The 22,998-nt window shown below is 46.0% G+C and overlaps 1 pseudogene; it reads right to left on the reverse strand.

Annotated features, from left to right (window-relative positions):
• Positions 1-15,147: 15,147 nt before the first annotated feature.
• On the reverse strand, positions 15,148-15,266 carry LOC135052337 (5S ribosomal RNA; annotated as a pseudogene).
• Positions 15,267-22,998: the final 7,732 nt, after the last annotated feature.

Genomic DNA, 22,998 nt, shown 5'->3' on the forward strand with positions numbered 1-22,998 from the left:
TACTACACCTCCGCACTATATCACTGCACTTACCACCCCACACTACATCACTACGCTACCGCCCCACACTACACCTCAATACTATACTACACTACCTCCCCACACTACATCACTATGCTACCTTCCCACACTACATCTCAGCACTATGAGGTCTATTTACTAAGCCTGGGATGGAGATAAAGTCGACGGAGATAAAGTCTCAGCTAATCGGCTCCTAACTGCCATTTCACAGGCTGGGTTTGAAAAATGACAGTTAGTAGCTGATTGGCTGGTACTTTATCTCCATCCAAGGCTTAGTGAATAGACCCCTATATCTCAGCACTAACTCTCCACACTACATCACTACACTCTCTCCCTCACACTGCATAATTGCACTACTTCACCACAATACATCACTATACACAACACTCCACTGCCTCCCCACAAAATTTTTATTTTTATCTTTGCTCTGGTCTTTGCGTGCAGAGCAGCTCTGGAGGATAAGTTTACAGTGACGCAGTCCAGGTAGCATATGGGGTAAGAAGGGGTGGGCCCCTGAGGATGGGGATGGGAGGGACTACTTTGGGTGTCTGCTTACTCACTACAGTGCATCAGCCCATGGGTGGCTGACTTTTAAGCCCCATACACACTAAACAATATGGCCAATGAACGATATTGGTGAATGATTTCCCTTCAGCTTCCAAACATACTTGATAAAAGACATTGTGCATACACACTGAATGATTTTTCAAACGATATGAACGATGAACGATATTGCTAGCATCGTCTGGGACACTAATGGTGGCTAATTTAAATAATGGGCTGGCATTACAGAGTGGCTATTATGATGAATATCGTTCATATCGTCCATCCCTCATCGTTCACCGCGTACACACTGAACGATATACACTTTTACGTGAAAGATATAGGCAAAATTGAGCTGCAAGTTCAGAAGACTGAAACCCTAGCTGATGAAGGGCGGGGGCGCGCATCGTTCGTTGGATACACACTGGACTATATTGTGAACGATATCGCTTATAAAGCTTACAAGGACTGATATAGTTCACAATATCTTCTAGTGTGTATGGGCCTTTAGGCATGTGCACATGCCTATTCTCAATTCCCAATCTATACCAGCCTCCTGGGGGCCCAGGGCCACTGATGACTGTCACTCTGTGCTAATGTAAAGTGACTGATCAATCAGCCTTTTTGTTGAGCAGCTTCCAAAATTTCCCCAACAATAAAAACAGTGCTCTGTACCTGCTCGATACTGTGTTGGGTACAATGCGGAATATATTGGGACACACAGTTAAATATTGAGTCAGTTACAGTGTGGGTCACACAGTGTGGGTCAGGTACAGTGCAGGACGGATACAGTGCAGGTTAAAGAGCGGGTCGGATACATTGCAGTAAGCAGAGCCGGCGCTTCCATTAGGCAGCTGCCTATTGGCGTCAGCACATGAAGGACGGCTCTACGTGCACCAAAATAAAAAAAAAGTAGTGAGGCACCCGCTCTCTAGTCACTTGCAGGAGCTGTTCCCTTCTCCCCCTGCTGCGTCGCTCACCCCCCTTCCCCATGAACAAGGGTGGCACCTTCACTCAGGGCAGAAGGGGCTTCCCCCAACACTGGCGACCCATCCCCAGCACGTCCTGACTGGCGGCGGCGATGTGGGCTGATTATCCTGTGGATCAGCACGCTGCTGTCTCCCTGCACGGTGCTTGTAGCAGAGGCACTGCGGACATGTTACCCGAACAAGAGCACCTCTACCTGCTCTACCAAGCCCTGACGCCGGCACCAGGAAACAAACCAAGGTGAGTGAGCGGGAGACGGGAGAGCAGAGTGCAGAAGGGGAGAGAGGAGGAGGCTGGCTGTTTCACTAGGAGGTTTCCCCTGTGTCCGGCTCCTACCTCTCTCTGTCCTGACAGAGGCCCACGTTTTAGAGATCCCCAGTTTTCTATCACCGCTGATACGCCTGACACTGGCTCCTAACCCTGTGCGTTAAAACTGTGGAGTGCGGATTGCACCCAGTGACTTTGTGCTGCCCTGTGCAAGGTGTCCATCGACGTCCCAAGTCACTGTGTGACTGTGTGTCCCATAATTATAGGTACCGCCAGCCTAACCCTCTCCTCCACTTCTACAGCCTTTCTCCAACCTCCCCCCATTGCCTACCCTAACCTCTCCTCCCGCAGCCTAACCCTAACCCTTCCCTCCCCACAGCCTAACCCTAACCTCCCCGCAGCCTAACCCTAACCCTTCCCTCCCCTCAGCCTAACCCTAACCTCCCCTCCCCGCAGCCTAACCCTAACCCTGCCCTCCCGGCAGCCTAACCCTAACCTCCCCTCCCGCAGCCTATCCCTAACCCTTCCCTCCCCGCAGCCTAAACCTAACCTCCCCTCCCCGCAGCCAAACCCTAACCTCCCCTCCCTGCAGCCTAACCCTAACCTCCCCTCCCTGAAGCCTAACCTCCCCTCTCCGCAGCCTAACCCTAACCTCCCCTCCCTGCAGCCTAACCCTTATCTCCCCTCCCATAGCCTAACCCTAATCTCCCCTCCCTGCAGCCTAACCTCTCATCCCATAGCCTAACCCTAACCTCCCCTCCCTGCAGCCTAACCTCCCCTCCCGCAGCCTAACCCTAATCTCCCCTCCCTGCAGCCTAACCATAACCTCCCCTTCCTGCAGCCTAACCCTATCCTCACCGCAGCCTAACCCTAACCCCCCCCCCCGCATTCTAACCCTAACCTCCCCTCACCGCAGCCTAACCCTAACCTCCCCTCCCCGCAACCTAACCCTAACGTCCCCTCCCTGCAGCCTAACTCTAACCTCCCCAAGTGCTTGTCCCTAACCTCTTTCCCTGCAGCCTAACCCTAACCTCCCCTCCCATAGCCTAAATGGCCCAGTCCAGTATTAGGTAGAGGAAGAAGATCGCCACGCAGAAAGCACTGCCGAGCACCGTGATCTGCCGGCTCAGCTTCACGAACCTTGTCAGCACCAGCACAGCTCTGCTGACACCGCAGCCCGGGTCACACTGACAAGCTCTCCCCGAACGTGCACATAGTAACACCTGATATAAATTGTAAAGCAGCGCAGTGGGCGATGGTGAGCAGGTAGGGGAGGCTGTAGGTCTCAGGCGGCGATTGGATGAGATCGCTGCTAGTGGTGACAGACACCGAGAAATGTTACTGCATGCACAGCATATCCTGCAGCACCTGCACATTTTTAAAAACAGGGTCACAAAATGCCTGTAGTGCATGTTTTGTGATTACTGAATCTCTCACATCACATGCTTGCCTTCCTTTCTAATCTCTTACATAGAGTATTTATCTTTATTTATTTACTTACTTCTTTTCTAACATACCTTAATCACTTACATTACTGTCTGTCTGTCCATTACTCTTCTTTACCTGTACTCATGTCTTACCTACATTCCTTCTTTATTCTCCTTCCCTTGCTACTTCTCTCCTTACCTTTTCCTGCCTCAGTATTGCATGTGACAACAAGACTGCAGCAGTGCTGGCCCCACCCCTTTCACAATGTCACAAAGTGGGCGGGGCTTGCAGTACGAGGAGGAAGTGCTGCATAGCCCTAAGCCCAGCCACTGGGAGAATGGAGAACCAGCACGGGCTGCAGCATCAGTGGTACAGGCTGTGCTGGGTGCTGTTACCAAACGCTGCCTGATCGGAGCTAAGCTCCGAGCTCCGATCGCGGCAGCAATCCAGTGAAGACGCGAGTGCAGGCCACTGTGGGGACAAAGCAATGCAGACAGTGTTTCTTTCCTGTAAACACTGGCTGCTTTGCAGGAAAGCCTGTGGGCCTATTTTCAATGGGGGGCCTCGAGCTGCAGCTCCATCCGCCCCATTGTTAATCCGGCCCTGGGCACGCTCGCTCACAGCTTAATGCGTGGTGTCGAGCACGCTATAGGCGAGCGACTACCGTAATGCTACGCTACCAGCGTAGCGGACGCTCAGGACCACGAGGAGATCACGAGCGGCGCAGACGCTCACAAGATGATAATCAGTAAATCTTGAATGTAACACACAGAAAGGATACTCTTATACTGTAAACCTTGTACTGAAACACTGTAGCGATATAACGCTGCTTAACCTGATTAACACTAAAGCTGTTTGAGCGATCGAGACGCTCCTATTACCCTCTGCAATGTAATGAACACACGATACCGTGCTAAGGTTCCAACACCTTTACTAACAAGCTTTTAGTTATATTGAAAAGGGGAAACAGTTACAGGTCATAAACTACAAACTAACATATAATTCTAACAGAATATCTAGACAGAAAATATACAATAGCGTCACAAACTTATACTATAACAGAGAGAGAGGGAATGGCCAATACAAACAAAGAGCGAGATGTTTACAGAGAATTACTTACACACACTGGGAATGATCGCTGCGCAGCCTGGTACCAGCTCCGAGTTAGTCAATATGAAAACCGTTTGTGGAGTGAGAGAGAGCTGCCCAGGCTGGCTGATCTTATATACACTGAGTACAGTATACTACAAAGGGACCTATAATCTCATTGTTCATTGGACACAGGAATGTCTCCTCGTATCATAACAAAAGGTCATAGGTTAGTTTGAACAGGTGGGCTGTGACTATATCAAACTGCTCAGGTGGGAGGGAATCTGAAGATTCCCGCCGCATGGGTAATGAATCGCAACTATATGAAATGTCCAGGATCTACTAATGGCCATAACTATACGCAGGAGCGATTAATCTTTACCTAACCAACACCGGATTGTTGCTATTAAAATGTTCTTTAGTTAGGTACCAGACACAGCTGTTCAAACCCTGTCTGACCCTTCATACCATACAAAGAGGAATTCCTCTGTCCAGCGACCATTTACATTAAACAAACTTACAGTCATTATTAAGGGGAACATTATCTATAAAACATACTATTTGGTGTTATTATTTAACGATTGAGTCGCCCGCTAGACGCACACAAACTCTACCGTAAATGCACATACCACGCGCTCGAGCGCATGGCCGAGGCGCCATCACGCGGCTGCGAGTATCCGCACGCACGGGAGAGAATGTGCACGTGCAGCAGGCACGCGCATGAGGTGAATATATGGCAACGTGTAGCATGATATTTTTCTGACTTTGACAGTGGTCACTCACCAGCTCTGTCCAGACTGGCGTGTGTGTGTTTGTCTGTGTCTGTGTGTGTGTGTGTGTGTGTGTGTGTGTGTGTTTGTTTGATCACTCACCAGCTCTGCCTGAATGCAGCTGCAGCCAGTAGGTCCCCTGGCTCATCTCTCCTACAAACTGCACTTCAGTAAACATCTCCAGGCCTTCCCCAGCCACCAACATGCTGAGTCAGTGTGAGAAGCAGCATGTGTTTGCCACGCTGTGGGCCTTGTGAGCAGATGCAGAGGAGGGAATGACAAGCTGCTAATGAACTGTGCATACAGCTAATGAACATCATGGACACCGCTATGGGCACCGGAGGAAATAGTGAAAACAGTTAGTAGCGGTGGGACTGTGCGGGTGCAGACAGCAGGAGGTGGCCAGCGGGTAATGGGAGGTGGCTAGCGCAGTGTGGTTATCAGGCGGCCGCATGCACATCTCATGGCGCTGCCAGGGTGATTACGGCTACACCCTCGGGCCGCAGTGCCTCGGGGTGTACACCCTGCTAGCCTGCACCAAAAGCAGCCACTGATTCCTGCAATACCTTCACAATTATATTTTCTTTCATATGCAATAGATCTTGAAACTTCTGTACACTTATCCACACTAAGACCCTCATTCCGAGTTGATCGCTCGCTGCCATTTTTCGCAGCGCAGCAATCAGGTTACTACTGCGCATACACCGCAATGCGCACATGCATTGCATCGTTGCTGTGCAATGCTCTAGCGACTAATCCATTCGCACAACCGATCACAAGGAGATTGACAGGAAGAGGGTGTTTTTGGGTGTCAACTGACCATTTTCTGGGAGTGGTAGGGACAACGCAGGCGTATCCAGGCGTTTGCAGGGTGGGTGTCTGACGTAAATTCTGGGACCGGACAGGCTGAAGTGATCGCAAGGGCTGAGTAAGTTCAGACCAACTCAGAAACTGCAAAAAAACTTTTTTTCGGACCGCTCGGCTGCACATGCGATTGCACACTTGCAAAGCGAAAATACACTCCCCCGTGAGCGGCGACCAGGGATTAAAGTGAGGGGGAACGAGGTGGAACTGAGTTCCACCACCTCTTATGGTAGGGGGAACTAGTTCCACCACCTCCATTGCCCTGCACAGTAATTCCAACAGAAAAATCTGCCCCATCACCTACATCAATAGACGTTGCAGGCAGCGCTAGTGTTACTGATGAGCTACAGCCACCTCCCCATTCCTCAGGTCCTGTTGGCTACACAGTCCTCCTCCATTTACAACCCATCCCTTTTGGTATTCACATACTCTGTGTTTGTTGGACAGCATTCATCCCCTCTTCAGGTCCCAGTGGTTTCCTTTTCCATGGTGTATGTGTTGCTATGCTGTCACCACTGCTGAAGTGAAGAGGAGCCATGAAGAGGAGCAGGCTCCGTGCATCTTGAAGACAAGATGAGAGGTGGCTTGAGGGACAGGAGAGGTAGGGAAGCTGATGAAGGGATACAGGGCATGGGGCTGCTGGAGAGAAATAGGTGGTGAGCTGCTGGATGACAGAGGCAGAGATGTGTATTAGGTTCACTACTGTGGGCATTATGTGTATAAGCGGCACTACTGTGGTCATTATGTGTAAGAGGCACTACTTTTGAGGGCATTATCTGTAAGGGGCACTACTGTGGGAATTGTGTATAAGGGGCACTACTGTGGGCATTGTATATAAGGGACACTACTGTGTGGTATAACATGCATAAAGGGTACCATTGTGTAGTGTAATGTGAATAAAGGGCACTACTGTGTGACATAACCTGAATAAAGGGCATTACTATGTGGTGTAATATAAATCAGGGGCACTACATGTGGTGTAATGTGAATAAGATTGTGCTACTGTGTGGTGTAATTTGTACTGGTGGTACTATTATGTGATCATCTCATTTTTGTGAGATCAATGTCCCTTTATAAAGTATGGGAAGTAGGGAACTAATTTATAGTTTGCAGGGAGGTGCCGAAAACACTATCACTGGCCCTGGCTCCACTTAATGTGAGGGGTGGGGTTAGGTGGCGGGTAAAATGAGTTCCACCACCTCTCCAGGACCACTTTAAGCCCTGGCGGCGACTATGCATTTGCACGGCTGCAAAAAGTAGCTAGCGAGCGAAGAACTCGGAATGAGGGCCCAAGGGCTTTATTCAGGTTTGTTGGCACACCATAAAATTACTAATGGGGAAACCATGCTGGACGACAGGTGGGACAGATATAATGTGCAGAGAGTGTTATTTTGGGTGGGGTATGTTAAGACTGAAATCTAAATTGCAGTGTAAAAATTAAGCAGGCAGTATTTACTCTGCGCAGAAACAATATTACCCACCCAAATCAAACTCTTGTTGCACATGTTACATCTGCTTCACCTGCAGTGCAGCATGGTTTTCCCCATTGGTGTGCTTTTTTAGTTTCCTGACATACCTGAACAGCCCCCTAAAGGCCTCATTCAGTTTTGTTAGAAAACCAAAAAAAGAATACTAACGGGCAAAACTATGTTGCACTGAAGGTTGGGCAGATGTAACATGTGCAGAGAGATTTAGATTTTGGTGGAGTGTATTCAAACTGAAATATAAATTGCAGTATAAAAATAAAGCAGACAGTATTTTCCATACACAGAAACAATAAAATACCGACCCATATCTAAATCTCTCTGCACATGTTACATCTAACCCACCTGCAGTGCAACATGGTTTTGCCTTATAGTGAGGTTTTTTTTATTTGCTAACAAACCTGAATAACCCCCTAAATAAGCTACAGTATGTGTACACACACAGCTTATTTAGGGGGTAATTCAGGTTTGTTAATAATCAAGCTAGTCTCAGTAGGTTAGTATGCAGGAATTTTTCTTACTGTCAATCTCTTAGCTATAATTCACTGCATATTTGGGTGGCTTATTTTGTTTCTGTGCAGGGTAAATACTGGATGCTTTATTTTTACACTGTAATTTAGATTGCAGATTGAACACACCACACCCAAATCTAACTCTCTCTGCACATGTTATATCTGCCCCCCCTGCAATGCACATGGGGGGTCATTCCGAGTTGTTCGCTCGTTATTTTTTTTCGCAATGGAGCTATTAGTCGCTAATGCGCATGTGCAATGTCCGCAGTGCGACTGCGCCAAGTAAATTGGCTATGCAGTTAGGTATTTTACTCACGGCATTACGAGGTTTTTTCTTCGTTCTGGTGATCGTAATGTGATTGACAGGAAGTGGGTGTTTCTGGGTGGAAACTGGCCGTTTTATGGGTGTGTGTGAAAAAACGCTACCGTTTCTGGGAAAAACGCGGGAGTGGCTGAAGAAACGGAGGAGTGTCTGGGCGAACGCTGGGTGTGTTTGTGACGTCAAACCAGGAACGAAACTGACTGAACTGATCGCAGATGCCGAGTAAGTCTGGAGCTACTCACAAACTGCTAAGAAGTGTCTATTCGTAATTCTGCTAATCTTTCGTTCGCAATTTTGATAAGCTAAGATTCACTCCTAGTAGGCGGCGGCTTAGCGTGTGCAAAGCTGCTAAAAGCAGCTTGCGAGCGAACAACTCGGAATGACCCCCATGGTTTTGCCCAACTGCTAACAAAATTCCTGCTGCGATTAACTTGGAATTACCCCCATGGTAAATAAAGATCCTGGCAGTTTCTGTTCACTAATCTCTCAATGTACCAATTCAACGCTAGTTTGCTAAATGATCTGTATGAATACGGGGGGTCATTCCGAGTTGTTCGCTCGCAAGTGGATTTTAGCAGATTTGCTCATGCTAAGCCGCCGCCTACTGGGAGTGAATCTTAGCATCTTAAAATTGCGAACGATGTATTCGCAATATTGCGATTACACACCTCGTAGCAGTTTCTGAGTAGCTCCAGACTTACTCGGCATCTGCGATCATTTCACTGCTTGTCTTTCCTGGTTTGACATCACAAACACACCCAGCGTTCGGCCAGACACTCCCCCGTTTCTCCAGCCACTCCTGCGTTTTTTCCGGAAACGGTAGCGTTTTTTCCCACACGCCCATAAAACGGCCTGTTTCCGCCCAGTAACACCCATTTCCTGTCAATCACATTACGATCGCCAGAACGATGAAAATGCCGTGAGTAAAATTCCTAAGTGCATAGCAAATTTACTTGGCGCAGTCGCAGTGCGGACATTGCGCATGCGCATTAAGCGGAAATTCACTGCGATGCGAAGATTTTTACCGAGCGAACAACTCGGAATGACCCCCACTGTTTACACTTTTTGCTTTATCTGATCACACTTTTGCAGCTTAATCCAACTCCTCATAGATTGATGAAATAGTATAACATATTAAAACAACATACATAGAACATTATTTTTTTTAATATTTTGTATTTATGAAAATAGTTGACAAACAAGTATACAGAAACAAGAAATGTAAAACTTGTACATGAAATTACAAATTTGACTATACTGTAAGTATCAAGTGGGTAGAAATATACAATAAAGTGGATGTCAAACTATATTTTTTGTCAAATTTGTTTGTTTTTGAATAAAAGAAACAAATGAAAAACTCAAATACAATAGAAAGAGAACGGAGGACATTTTATATGGCTGTAGTGACATAAAATTCTTAATAGCAGTCTGAATGAAGCAGCTGTGACAGATGGAGCTGTCCATGGCAACAGTGGGCCTATGAGTTGACTGAGAAATCTGGTGATGGGAGGGGCTTAGCCCTTATAAAGAGAGGACTGACTAGGTTCTCCCTCTTTTCCTCAGAGAAAATTGAACAGTGAAGTGCTCTGCGTTTGTGTTGTACTGAACTGTGTATTTGTGATTTTGTGGTATTTTTCTTATTTCTTTTCAATCTTTACTAATCTTTAATCTTTTCACCCCCTTTTTGTTCTTTGACTCTTTCTTTATCTATCTTTTCTACTTTCTAACATGCTGAGGCCCAGTCATGCTGTGCATACCCCTATCCGTTTGATTGAAAGCAGTGACAGGGACGCTGCTGTGTTAGTGTCAGGTAGGGGACAGCATTTGTTAGGACAAGGACTAGGTCAATCTAGGAGTAATGTGGGTAATGCCACCGCCAGGGGTCGGGCTCATCTGCCTGAGAGGCTTTTGGCTGGCAAAGCTGCGTCACGCAGAGGCCGGGTCAGCAGCTTGTCTGTGTCACGAGCTGTTGTTTCAACTCGTGCTGTGGGAATTGATTCTATGGAACTAATTACCGATAGTGCAATGTCTCAAAGCGTTGGTGCTATGGTGGAGTTGCGGAGCAGGGTGTTGAGGAGAGTGGTAACATCTCAGGGAGTTACCTCAGGATTGCATGTGCTGGAGGTACGTCGCGGTCGCCCCAGGTGGTCGTCGTAGCACTGTTCTTTCTAGAGGTGAGCAAAATGAAAGAGGAACAAGGGAACAAATGTTGGTGCAAGGAGTGGGAGCACCTAATGGAGGAATTAACAGGGGTCCGGTTAGATCAAGGGATACCGGGGCAGACACGGACGTAGCGGGCCAGCGCGCGGGTAGCTCGGGCATGAGAAATGCTGAAAGGCAGCAAGGAAGGCTCACCAGTGTGAATATTAGGGGTAAAAAAGGGGTGCCTGAGGTACATAGTATGAGGGGCACAGTGACGGGGAGGTCATACGCTGATGCTGTGCATTTTGGGCGCTGGATGGAACTCGTCTGAGGTAGCGTCTATATGCACTTCAGTCATATCAGCACTGGTCCCGGTGCTGACTGCTAATCATATTGAAGGGAATTTTTTGGGTGAGCAGAATTCCTCCATTTTGAATAGGGATGGCGCAAATGATTTAGCGGCCGCTATTTCACGGGTGGAAGGAATAGGGGCAATATGAATCCTAATGAGTGTCTGGTGGATGTTTCTCCTTGCATTTCTCCAGCAGAGTCCTTGGTAGCCCCTGAAGTACACAAGGATTATGGGCAGTCGGCAGCTGTGGTGGAGTCTGCCCTGGATGAGGGAGGTCTTTATGGTGAGTCGGACTTGCACCCTGTAGAGCGTCAAAAGGATGCAGTGGTCAGCTCAGGCAAAATGGGCGCAGTTAAGGAGAAATCATGCAAGAAAAAAGCTTCACAAAAACGTAAGCATAGGCGCAGAATTTACAGGGGTTCATCCACTTCTTCCTCTGAGTCCTCATCTTCAGTTGACAGCAGCTGCAGTGGTTGCAAGAAAATACATAAAAGAAGGTGCAGACATAGCAGCTCTAGCATGTCCTTGGAGGAGGGTCCTGAGGATTCTTTGCAATGTGCTAATACTGCTGTTTTAAGAGGGGTACGGCCCAGAATTATGGAGCGTATTCGACAGGGCAAATTTGTGAATATGTTTAACTAGTAAAGCGAGAAAAGCATTAGTGGCGGCTAGAAAGAAATCGGGCATAGGTTAGTAGGCTTATAAGTCTTACTCTAATTGGAAGAAAGGCATGCTTATCTTTGCAGCTTGTTATTTGGAGTCTAGACCTCAGGAGCACATGAATATAATTAAATATATGTATTTGCTTCACGAACTGGCCAGAGCTGGGCGCGGAACAGTATGGAGGTCCTATGATGAGGAGTTTTGCAGAAAACAGAATGGCAAGGAAATCATAGATTTTGGTAAAAAAGATGCAGAGATTTTTGTAGATGTTACTCAACCTCCTGTCCTCTATAAAAATAAGTATTTTAATGTATAATAATAGTCAATGTACCCTGGGGTTCAGGTGTCATTTTCAGCATGTTTGTATTCGCTATGAGGGATCCCACCCCATCAAAAACTGCCAACAGACTGCCGGTGGTAGAGGGGGTTTGCACAAACAGCAGCAACGAGTCCTGGCAGCTGCTGGAGCTAAGTAGGGCCCCTAAAATTGTACAAATTATTGTATTGGTTGTATTATTATCCAAATAGGGAACCCTGTAGCTGAGGAAAAGATGGCAGGTCCTATATCGGTGTTGACTTTTTTGGGAATCAAAATGGATACTATTGAGGGTTGTTGTCGTTTACCCAGGGAAAAAATAGATAAATAAAAAGTAGATATAATCGTGGCATTGGCAAATGGCAATTTGATTTTGAGACAAGCTCAATCACTATTGGGGTCTCTCAATTTTGCTTGCCAAGTTATACCTATGGGTAAGGTCTTCAGCAGGAAGTTGGAGAGAGCCACAGCGGGTGTTAATAATAAAAAAGAAAAACAACCTAGTCATTTTATGAGATTATCTAAAGAAATTCGTGGGGATCTGCACATTTGGTATTAATTTTTGGGTGACTTTCAATGGTGTTAGCATTTGGCAGGCTATACCCAGATCCAATGTAGAGTTGCAATTATTCACTGATGCGGCAGGTTCTACAGGTTTTTGAAGAATACCTGGAGGGTAAGTGGTGTGTCTCCCCATGACCTAAAACCTAGTTTGATGAAGGACTCACTAGTAATATGTTATTATTAGAATCATTCCCCATCATGGTAGCTCCGGAGTTATGGCATGAGGTCTTGGCCAAAATGTCAGTAGTTTTTTGGTGTGACAATTTGGGTGTGGTTCATGCGTTTAATAGTCAGAAAGCTGCTGGCCTTCCTGTGCGGCAATTGTTGGGTCAGATGGTTTTGCTTTGCCTTCAATCGAATATAAGTTTTCGCGCTAGGCATGTTCCAGGCATTAAAAACGGTGTTGCAGATGCGCTTTCGCGTTTCGAGTGGCGCAGGTTTAGGGTGCTAGCTCCGGATGCGAATGTATCTGGTGACCCTTGCCCGTCTTATGCCTGGCAGGTGATATGCCCGGATTGGAGGGCTTAGCTCTACGATCCTTGGCACCTTCTACCCTTCAGAAACGCCATGGGAGAGTAGGAGAGATATGTCCGTTTACATCAGGACCAAGGTAAGACTGATTATGCAATGTTATTGAATTATGTTTGGGAATGTTTTAGTGCAGGCAGGTCAAGAGGGTTTGTAACACATTTACTGTCTACTCTTTCTTATTTCTTGAGATTTGAAGGCCGCCATGATTTTACTAAATCTTCTAGCAAGGATTCTTAAAGGGTGGGCTCGAGTGATGCCCCCTGTACAAGATGCACGAAGGCCAATAACCATTTCAATATTGCGGCGCATGGCGGTCGTGTTGCATGAGGTCTGTGCATCTGATTATGAAGCACTCTTATTTAAATTGTGTTTCGCCATGGCCTTTTTTGGGGCCTTTAGAGTCAGTGAACTGGTGTCAGCTTCGAAAACAGCAATGTCACCTATGCTTCGTGAACATGTGTCACTGGAAGATGGAGGCTTATGTTGCAAAGTACAATGTTCCAAAATGGACCAATTAGGTAAAGGTTGTTGGGTTGTTTTGAGATGTGTGGACGACAAGGAGATTTGTCTAGTGTCCTTGGCGAAGGATTATTTGAAAACAAGGTCTGATATGCCAGGTCCATGGTTGCAGCATATGGATGATATGCCGGTTACTCAATTTCAATTTAGATGGGTGCTGGAACGTTGTATTTGTACGATGGGTTTCCCGGTATCGAGATACGGTACCCATTCGTTTCATTTAGGTGCGGCGACAACAGCAGCCGCCGAAGGCTGTTCGAGCGGGCAAATTAGAGCTCTGGGGAGGTGGAAGTCTGATGTATTTCAGAAATATATCAGGTTTTGACCTGGTGGATTAAAAATCAGACTTGAGGTTTCAGCCACTCGCCATATTTGGGGGTCTTGAGGAATTTTTTATCCTGTCAAGTGCCTTAAGCCTTGGGGTTCATACCCGCTTGGCAGGTGTGTTTTTCGCCTCTCGTCAAGTTTGATCCCTCATACCCATCCCCCTTTTCATCCCCGCTTCAAAAAAATTCTCACCTTAGAGGCCAAATTAAACTAGTATAAAAAAAAAGATTTTAGTAAGTTTATAATGGTATGTTTTTGGGTAATGTTGTTTCAAAAATTGTGTGTTAGGTTTTTTTTTTGTATGTTAAGGTTCTGTGAATATGGTATTTTGTACTTTCAGATTTGCGCTTGGACGAGTGTCCAATATGGATTATTGGGCACTCATATGTTTACTATGATGAGAGGTCTGGTGTGGAATGCCTTCAGTCCCCTGAAGCTAATCTTATCAGATGGATCGGTGTGAGGGGACTTCGCTGGGAGCAAGTCATGCCCCTATTTTGGCAACAGTTGGAGAGGTCGGGATACCCGCTGAGGGTGGTGTTCCATGCTACTGGAAATTTTTTGACCAGAAGGATGGGTCTGGATCTTCGCAAAACTATAGTCAGGGACTTAGTTAGCTTGCAGAATAGGTTGTGTTTTTTTAATGTGGGGTGGTCGGACATTATCCCACGTTTGGTTTGGAGAGATGCAGACAGACCGGCTGCCATAGAGTTGGTCCGGTGCCGGATCAATTCTGTGGTGGGCAGGGCTGTTAGTGAAAATTGGGGGTTTGTAGTCCCACATCCTTCAATTTTAGTTTCTGTCCCTCATCTTTACATGGCTGATAGTGTCCATCTGAATTTGATGGGTATGAAAATTTTTATGGAGGATCTGTTGTTCGCTGTATGTACTAGCAGTGGGAGAAAAAGAAAGCTCTTGTGTGGGCGCACTCTTAGGAAAAGAAAGGAAGAAAAAGAACAAAATTCTTCAATTGGAAAAGATTATGTTAAAACATAAGTTTATTCATTAATTAGTTAAGACCAAATATCCTTCTACGATCCTAAAGAAAAAATGCACAAAAAGTGCAAAAAAGGTTTTTTAAGAAATTATGTTAAAATGTTCTGGTCTGTAAATCATGAAGAAAAGATTTAGAAAGGTTGCAGACACTAAATAGTCTGACACCCGTTTCTCCTGACCAGTACAGATAATCTGTATTAATGGGACCCACGGAGGAGGTCGGTGTACATATTTTGTCATAGAAAGACTGATTACATTGAGTCAATACTATACACTTTGCTAGTTACCCGTGAAATCATATGGCATGAATTCAGATTGGATGTCTGGCTGTGCTCATGAAAATTAGGTCCTCATGAAGAAGGATATAGAGAAGAAAAAGGCTGAAAAAAGTATGAATAGTGGTGATACTGCTGTTGGTGTCCACCCTTCAGAGGAAGGGGAATAGTTCCTGTCCTACAACACCGGGTATTCCCAGGGAGTCTCCTCTCGTGGTACTGACCCAGCCCAGCGCTGTTTAGCTTCCAAGTTCGGACGAGATCGGGCACAAGCAGCGTGGTATGATAGTAGGAGGGATATCTACCAATGAGAGTGCACCTATATATGAAAGTATAGAATGATAGAAATATAGAACAGGTAGTACGTGGATCTGCTTTCCACGTTAGGCAGAGTAGAATGACTGTCACACCGTGGCGCCGTGTACCCTGGATCGGGGATGAGAGTCCACTAGACAATAGTCAGTTAGGAAAATGAAAGGAAAAGTATAGAGATAAAGTTAAATTACCATTCAATATTTGGGGAACAAATATCCAATAACGGGGACATAAATCAAAATCAGTTTCAAAAACAAGAGACAAGCATTTTTACAATCATTTTATACAATCTTTGCATGTAGTCAATTTAAATATGTGACAAAAAAAGAGATAACCCATGCATAGTTGAAAATAAAGATGGGTGCATCTAATAAGAAATACTGTGTAAAGCTGATATGAAAAGAATTTCAGGAAGTAGGCGATCACAGATAGCTAAATAAGCACTTATAATAAGGTATATTGCTTAAAGCCAATATGATCCTATAGTATCAAGGGATAAAGATCACCCTCTAGTCACCCAGACAAATGAACTGGGTTAAACACAAGGAGTCATTATTTGTGTGTGTATATAAATACCTCCTAAGAAATATATTAATCATGCATCAACAGTGGGTGCCTATAATAGAGATTTACCACAATGATAGCTTGTGTTGAAATAGGAACCTATATACACATCAAGTCAAAATACAATGATTAATAATGTTGGCAAAAAAAACAAAGTACTCAAAAAATCAGATGCAGCAGGTAGATGATAACCAGAGAAGCCTCCATACGCAGGTCCCGCTGTGGAGTCCGTAGAAAACGCGTTTCGCCCGCGGGCTTGTTCACTTCCGGGATCGCTGTATGTAGTTAGGAATTTTATTGATAGGTAGGAGGAGTTTAGGAGTAGTAAGAGGAGTTTTAAGGTTGAGGTATGGTGGCGGGGGTTTCGTTGAAACTGTGGCGGGTTGGGATAGCCTGAAATTGTGGCTGTAATTTAAAGAGTTTTATAGGTGCTCAGGAGATGTGAAGGTGGTGGAGTTTGATACATTACGGGGCCAGAGTTCCATCGGACCAGGTGGGCTTCGGGTCTCCGGTGGAGTTGGTACACACCTGAGCACCTTTTGGTTTGGTGTTGGAGAATAGCTTGAGTGGAGAGTTGGCTATGATATTCCCGGTAAAGAGCAAGTAACACAAGGGGTGGCAAATGGCCCATTATAGCCCCTTGTGATGTGGAAGGGGGGGGGCTGGGCTGAAATTGAGCCCTTAATAGCCTCCCCTTGTGATGTGTGGGGGGATGGGCTGAAATTGGGCCCTTTAAAGCCTCCCCTTGTGATGTGATGTGGGCTGGGCTGAAATTGGGCCCTTAAAGCCCCCTTGTTATGCGATGGAGGCCGGGCTGAAGTTGGGCCCTTGCCTCCTCTTGTGTTTTGCTCGGCCACAGTTAAAAGGTTTTAAAAGGTTAGAATAAATAGGGACTTTATTTAAATAGGCCGTCCCTCCTTGCCACCATACCATTTTGTTTAATAAAAGCTGACAATTTTATTGGCAAACATTATTCTGGTGTCAGTGTCAGTTATTTCTTTATGGATGTTGGTGTATGCGTATGAATGAAGAACAGTCTATGATAGACATTTTAAGAGAACGGAGGACATTTTATATGGCTGTAGTGACATAAAATTCTGAATAGCATGCTGAATGAAGCAGCTGTGACAGGTGGAGGTGTCCATGGCAACAGTCGGCCTATGAGTTGACTGAGGAATCTGGTGATGGGAGGGGCTTAGCCCTTATAAGGAGAGGATTGACTAGGTTCTCCCTCTTTTCCTCAGAGAAAATTGACCCACCCACCAGCCCTGGATGATGTTATTATTGGTGTCGGCTTGGCGGGTTGGGACGGCCTGAAATTGTGGCTGTAATTTAAAGAGTTTTATAGGTGCTCAGGAGATGTGAAGGTGGTGGAGTTTGATACATTATGGGGCCGGAGTTCCATCGGACCAGGTGAGCTTCGGTCTCCGGTGGAGTTGGTACACACCTGAGCACCTTTTGGTTTGGAGTTGGGGAATACCTTGAGTGGAGAGTTGGCCATGGTATTCCCGGTAAAGAGCAAGTAACGCAATGGGTGGCAAATGGCCCATTATAGCCCCTTGTGATGTGTGGGGGGCTGGGCTGAAATTGGGCCCTTTAAAGCCTCCCCTTGTGATGTGATGGGGCTGGGCTGAAATTGGGCCCTTAAAGCCCCCTTGTTATGCGATGGAGGCCGGGCTGAAGTTGGGCCCTTGCCTCCTCTTGTGTTTTGGTCAGCAACAGTTAAAAGTGTTTAAAAGGTTAGAATAAATAGGGACTTTATTTAAATAGGCCGTCCCTCCTTGCCACCATACCATTTTGTTTAATAAAAGCTGACAATTTTATTGGCAAACATTATTCTGGTGTCAGTGTCAGTTATTTCTTTATGGATGTTGGTGTATGCGTAGGAATGAAGAACAGTATATGATAGACATTTTAATACAATAAGGGAGGGGGGAGGAAAGATAAGGAAGGAGCTGAAGACTAAACAGCATGTAATACAGAGCCAACTCAGAAAGGGGCTACATCATATTACACCAGTCATGTCACATGAAAGTTAAGAACAGAATCAGGCAGTAGAGCAGTAATGTGTTCTATTGACACAAATAAACCATTTCTTATTGATTAAAGACTGCAATGGAGAAGCAGTGGTTTACTTCCAATCCTCAGTAATCGAAAGCTTAGCTGCATTATAAATATGGTGGCAGAGTTTGTTGTGGGATTTAGTGAAGGATTTATGAAGTTTGCTGAGCAACACACGGAATGGGTCCTTGGGAGGAGAGATACCTGTCACCTTCATACCAATATTTAGAGATAACAGGACAAACCCACCAAATGTGTATGTAGGTCCCTGGAAAAATGTGATCTATCCTTGTACACTTCAAATTAGAGATGTGCGGCGGGCACTTTTCGTGTTTTGTGTTTTGGTTTTGGTTCTGGTTCCATGCTTGTGTTTTGGATGTGGATTGGTTATGTTAAAACCACCCTTTCGTGTTTTGGTTTTGGATCTGGATGATTTTTTTTAAAATATAACAGCATCAAGTTGATGTCACAACTGAGGGCTGGAGACCGTGACTGGGAGCCTCAGTTGTAGGGGCTGACGGGTATTTGAACTTAGGAGGAGCTATGTGACTCCTGGACATGCGTAATGACAGTAGCAATGAATACCCGAGGGCGTGACCACGACAACTGGAATTGCCTTAAGTGCTTTTATTAAATAAAAAGTCAAATAACGTGCAAAAGAATAATAGAAAGTCACAAGTGATAATTAGGTGCACAATTGGTAAAGACCAGTAACCTGGAATATGGAGGAAAGTTCTGTAAACAATAAATGAAGCTGGGGTTCGCTGGAAGATGAGTAATGAAGCTGGGGTTCGTAGGTAAATGAGAAAAGAAGCTGGAGTGCGCTGGTAACTGAGGAATGAAGGATGATTACAGAAAAGCAAAAGTTCAAACACAGGAATCCAAAGTAGACTGTAGAGGGTTAACACTGTAGAGTCGGGTTACACTGCAGAGTGTAATCACCAGGGAAGTCAGGCTGAACTGCAGAATGGAATTGCAGGAGAAAGTCTGTAGTGAAGCTTGTAGGCTGGAATCACAGATGACAATGGAAGCACTGACAATCTTTTGGGAGCTGGGACAGGATATTTATTATACCTGCTGCATAGCAGGGATTGGTCTGGCAATTATGACAAGGCTCCAGCCCCGTGGATAGGAGGAATAATGTCATGTGACTGGAGTCTAACATGGCTGCGCCCATGAACACACAAAGAAGGGGAATTAAGTACTATAGGACAGGTGTAACAATGGCGATGAAGGCCGCAGTGGCAGAATCACATGCGCCCAGCGTCGCGCGGCGGTCAGCAAGACAGTAGCGGCAGCAGAGGCCCTTGGAGGACGTACATCCAGAAGGCAGAATGGTGTCTCAGTACCCGGATCGTGACAGTACCCCCCCTTTTAGGAGTGGCCCCAGGAAACTTCTTAAGTTTACCTGGCCATCTGGAATGGAACTTCTGGATGAAGACTTGTGCCAACTTGGAAGTGGGGAATCCATGACAGAATCCTTCGAGGAATGAGCCCACGGACGATGAGGAACAGACAAGCAAACCAGTTGCCTAGTGGGTTACTGGCGGGATACTTTGTGCTGGGCACATTTTGGGCAGGAGGCCACAAATTCAGCAATGTCTTTTTTTAGGGTCGGCCACCAATTTGACCTGGAAACGAATTTTAAGGTCTTGTGTATTCCCGTGTGTCCGGCAAAGCCAGAGGAATGTGCCCAATGCAAGAGCTTCCTCCTGAGAGCCGGCTTCACGAAATTTTTCCCTGGCGGGGGCATAGAGTCCATCCTCACTGCGTAGAACGCCACTGGATCAACAAAATAATGCTTGTCAGTAGACTCAGACTCATTTTCTTCCTCTCAGGAGCGGGAAAGGGCATCAGCCTTGTGATTCGGTGACCCTGGACAAAACTGTAGTTTGGAATCTTGGCACGGAGGAGACGGGACATCAGAAGACTTGTAGGAGGATATGCAAACTGGAAGCTCTTTTTGGAGACAAGTCTCTGAGCAGGAAGGACCCCATGCCAGGATACGGGTCGACTTCCAATCAACTTGAGGATTATGCAGACGTAGCCATGGGAGGCCTAGGACCACAGGATGGGTGGCCCTGGGGATAACCTGGAAAGAAATCAACTCTGTATGCTGGTCCCCTACCTTCAGATGGATAGGTAGGGTCTTGGAGGTAATCACCGCATCAGGAATCCTACTGCCGTCCACGGCAGTTAGAGATATAGGAGATGACAGTCTCTCAGTGGGTAAAGACCACTGCTTAACGAACCTTTCTGTAATAAAGTTTCCGGCTGCTCCAGAATCCAATAAGGCAGTGAGAATCTTTGTACGCTGAGCCACCTGCAGAGAAACGGAGAGATTGCAGTTACTTGGAAATGGAGAGAAATTCGTCACTCCTAGCTGGTCTTCTCCTTGGTGGGCTAGGACTTGAGGTTGTCCCGGACGCTTGGGACAGGACTTGATAATGTGAGAAGATTCGGCACAATACAGACAGAGACGCTCAGCAAAACGTCTACTACGCTCTGCCTGAGATAAACGAGAGCGACCTATCTGCATAGGTTCCTCCCTAGACGGAGATGGTTGACGAGGAATGGAAACAGTAGGAATCTTGGGAAATGTGGATCTTCCTCGTTCAACAGCCCTTTCACGGAACCGTAAATCGACCTTAGTGCAGAGGGAAATGAGCTCGTTTAACGTTAAAGGTAAGTCTCTAGCAGCGAGCTCATCTTTGATACGCTCGGATAGCCCTCCCCAGAAGGCTGCATAAAGAGCGTCATCATTCCAGGAGACTTCAGATGCCAAGGTCTGGAATTGCACCAAATACTGACCGACAGTTCGCGTCCCCTGACGCAGCCGAAGGATCTCTAAAGAAGCTGATGTCACTCGACCTGGCTCATCGAAAATTCGTCTGAACGTTGTCACGAAGTTAGCATAGGATGACAACAGGACATCAGACCTTTCCCATATACGTGAGGCCCAGTCTAGAGCGGCACCACTGAGTAGAGAAATTAGGTGTGCCACCTTAATGCGGTCAGTAGGGAAACTGCTGGGTTGCAATTCAAATTGGATCTCGCACTGGTTTAGGAAACCCCTGCAGGCTTTAGGGGACCCATCATATTTAGCAGGAGTCGGCAATTGAAGGTAGGGAGCAGGAACAGGTATGGTGGGTGGGGACACCACCGGAAGCACTGGAGTCGACACACTGGACGCCCCTAATCCACGGAGGGCCGCTTGAATTTCATCCAGCCGGGAGGAGAGGTCCAGGAGACAGCGAACAACATGACCTTGAGCAGCCTCCTGACATTCAAGGCGGATTGCCAGTTCTTGTATCAGCCCATTCGCTTGGGCCTGATCTCCAGCTGGATCCATGTGTCAGTGCTTACTGTCACAACTGAGGGCTGGAGACCGTGACTGGGAGCCTAAGTTGTAGGGGCTGACGGGTATTTGAACTTAGGAGGAGCTATGTGACTCCTGGACATGCGTAATGACAGTAGCAATGAATACCCGAGGGCGTGGCCACGACAACTGGAATTGCCTTAAGTGCTTTTATTAAATAAAAAGTCAAATAACGTGCAAAAGAATAATAGAAAGTCACAAGTTATAATTAGGTGCACAATTGGTAAAGACCAGTAACCTGGAATATGGAGGAAAGTTCTGTAAACAATAAATGAAGCTGGGGTTCACTGGAAGATGAGTAATGAAGCTGGGGTTCGTAGGTAAATGAGAAAAGAAGCTGGAGTGCGCTGGTAACTGAGGAATGAAGGATGATTACTGAAAAGCAAAAGTTCAAACACAGGAATCCAAAGTAGACTGTAGAGGGTTAACACTGGAGAGTCGGGTTACACTGCAGAGTGTAATCACCAGGGAAGTCAGGCTGAACTGCAGAATGGAATTGCAGGAGAAAGTCTGTAGTGAAGCTTGTAGGCTGGAATCACAGATGACAATGGAAGCACTGACAATCTTTTGGGAGCTGGGACAGGATATTTATTATACCTGCTGCATAGCAGGGATTGGTCTGGCAATTATGACAAGGCTCCAGCACCGTGGATAGGAGGAATAATGTCATGTGACTGGAGTCTAACATGGCTGCGCCCATGAACACACAAAGAAGGGGAATTAAGTACTATAGGACAGGTGTAACAATGGCGATGAAGGCCGCAGTAGCAGAATCACATGCGCCCAGCGGCGCGTGGCGGTCAGCGAGACAGGAGCGGCAGCAGAGGCCCTTGGAGGACGTACATCCAGAAGGCAGAATGGTGTCTCAGTACCCGGATCGTGACAGTTGACATTTGAGAAGTACAAAGAGAAGGTCAACTTTTTAGATCTCACCATATTTGTTGAGAATGGAAAAATAGAAACCAAAACTTTTATTAAACCAACTGACTGTAACTCTTTTATTCCCATGATAGCAACCATCATTCGAATTGGTTGTCGTCAGTACCCAAAAGCCAGTTCCATAGAATAAGAAAGAACTGTTCGAGGCTTGAAGATTACGAAGAACAAGGCACCTCGCTGAAAAAACTATTTGTTGGGAAGGGTTACAAAGAAGATAAGGTCACAGACTCATTTCTCGATGATGGAAAAAGGAACAGAGAAGTACTCATCAAACAGAGGAATGACAGGAACAAAGGTCCAGAAAATAAAACTGGTGTCACATTTATCACAAAATATAACAGTCAACATAAAGATTTGGAACGTATTATAAGGAAACATTGGGGTGTACTTTTAAAGGACCCCATTTTGCAAGGGTACATTACAGAGAAACCCGTGTTTGTATATCGTAAGGCGGACAATTTAAAAAAATGGGTGGTCAACAGCATGCTGGAAAATGGAAGGAAGAAGAGTAATATAAAGTCTAAGGGATTATTTCGGTGCGGATCCTGCGCAATGTGCAGGAACTGCAAAGGCACCAATACAGCTATCACGAAATACATTTCTACCAACACGATGAAGGAATTTTCCATCCATGATTTCATCACATGCGACAGCAGGAATGTGATTTATTTGATGCAATGCAAATGCAATAAGCAATACGTAGGGAGAACCACCAGGAAACTCAAAGAGAGAATGAGCAAACATGTCAGGAATATCAAGAAAGGACTG

This window comes from Pseudophryne corroboree, chromosome 2, assembly GCF_028390025.1.
Source record: "Pseudophryne corroboree isolate aPseCor3 chromosome 2, aPseCor3.hap2, whole genome shotgun sequence".
Lineage (NCBI taxonomy): Eukaryota > Metazoa > Chordata > Amphibia > Anura > Myobatrachidae > Pseudophryne > Pseudophryne corroboree.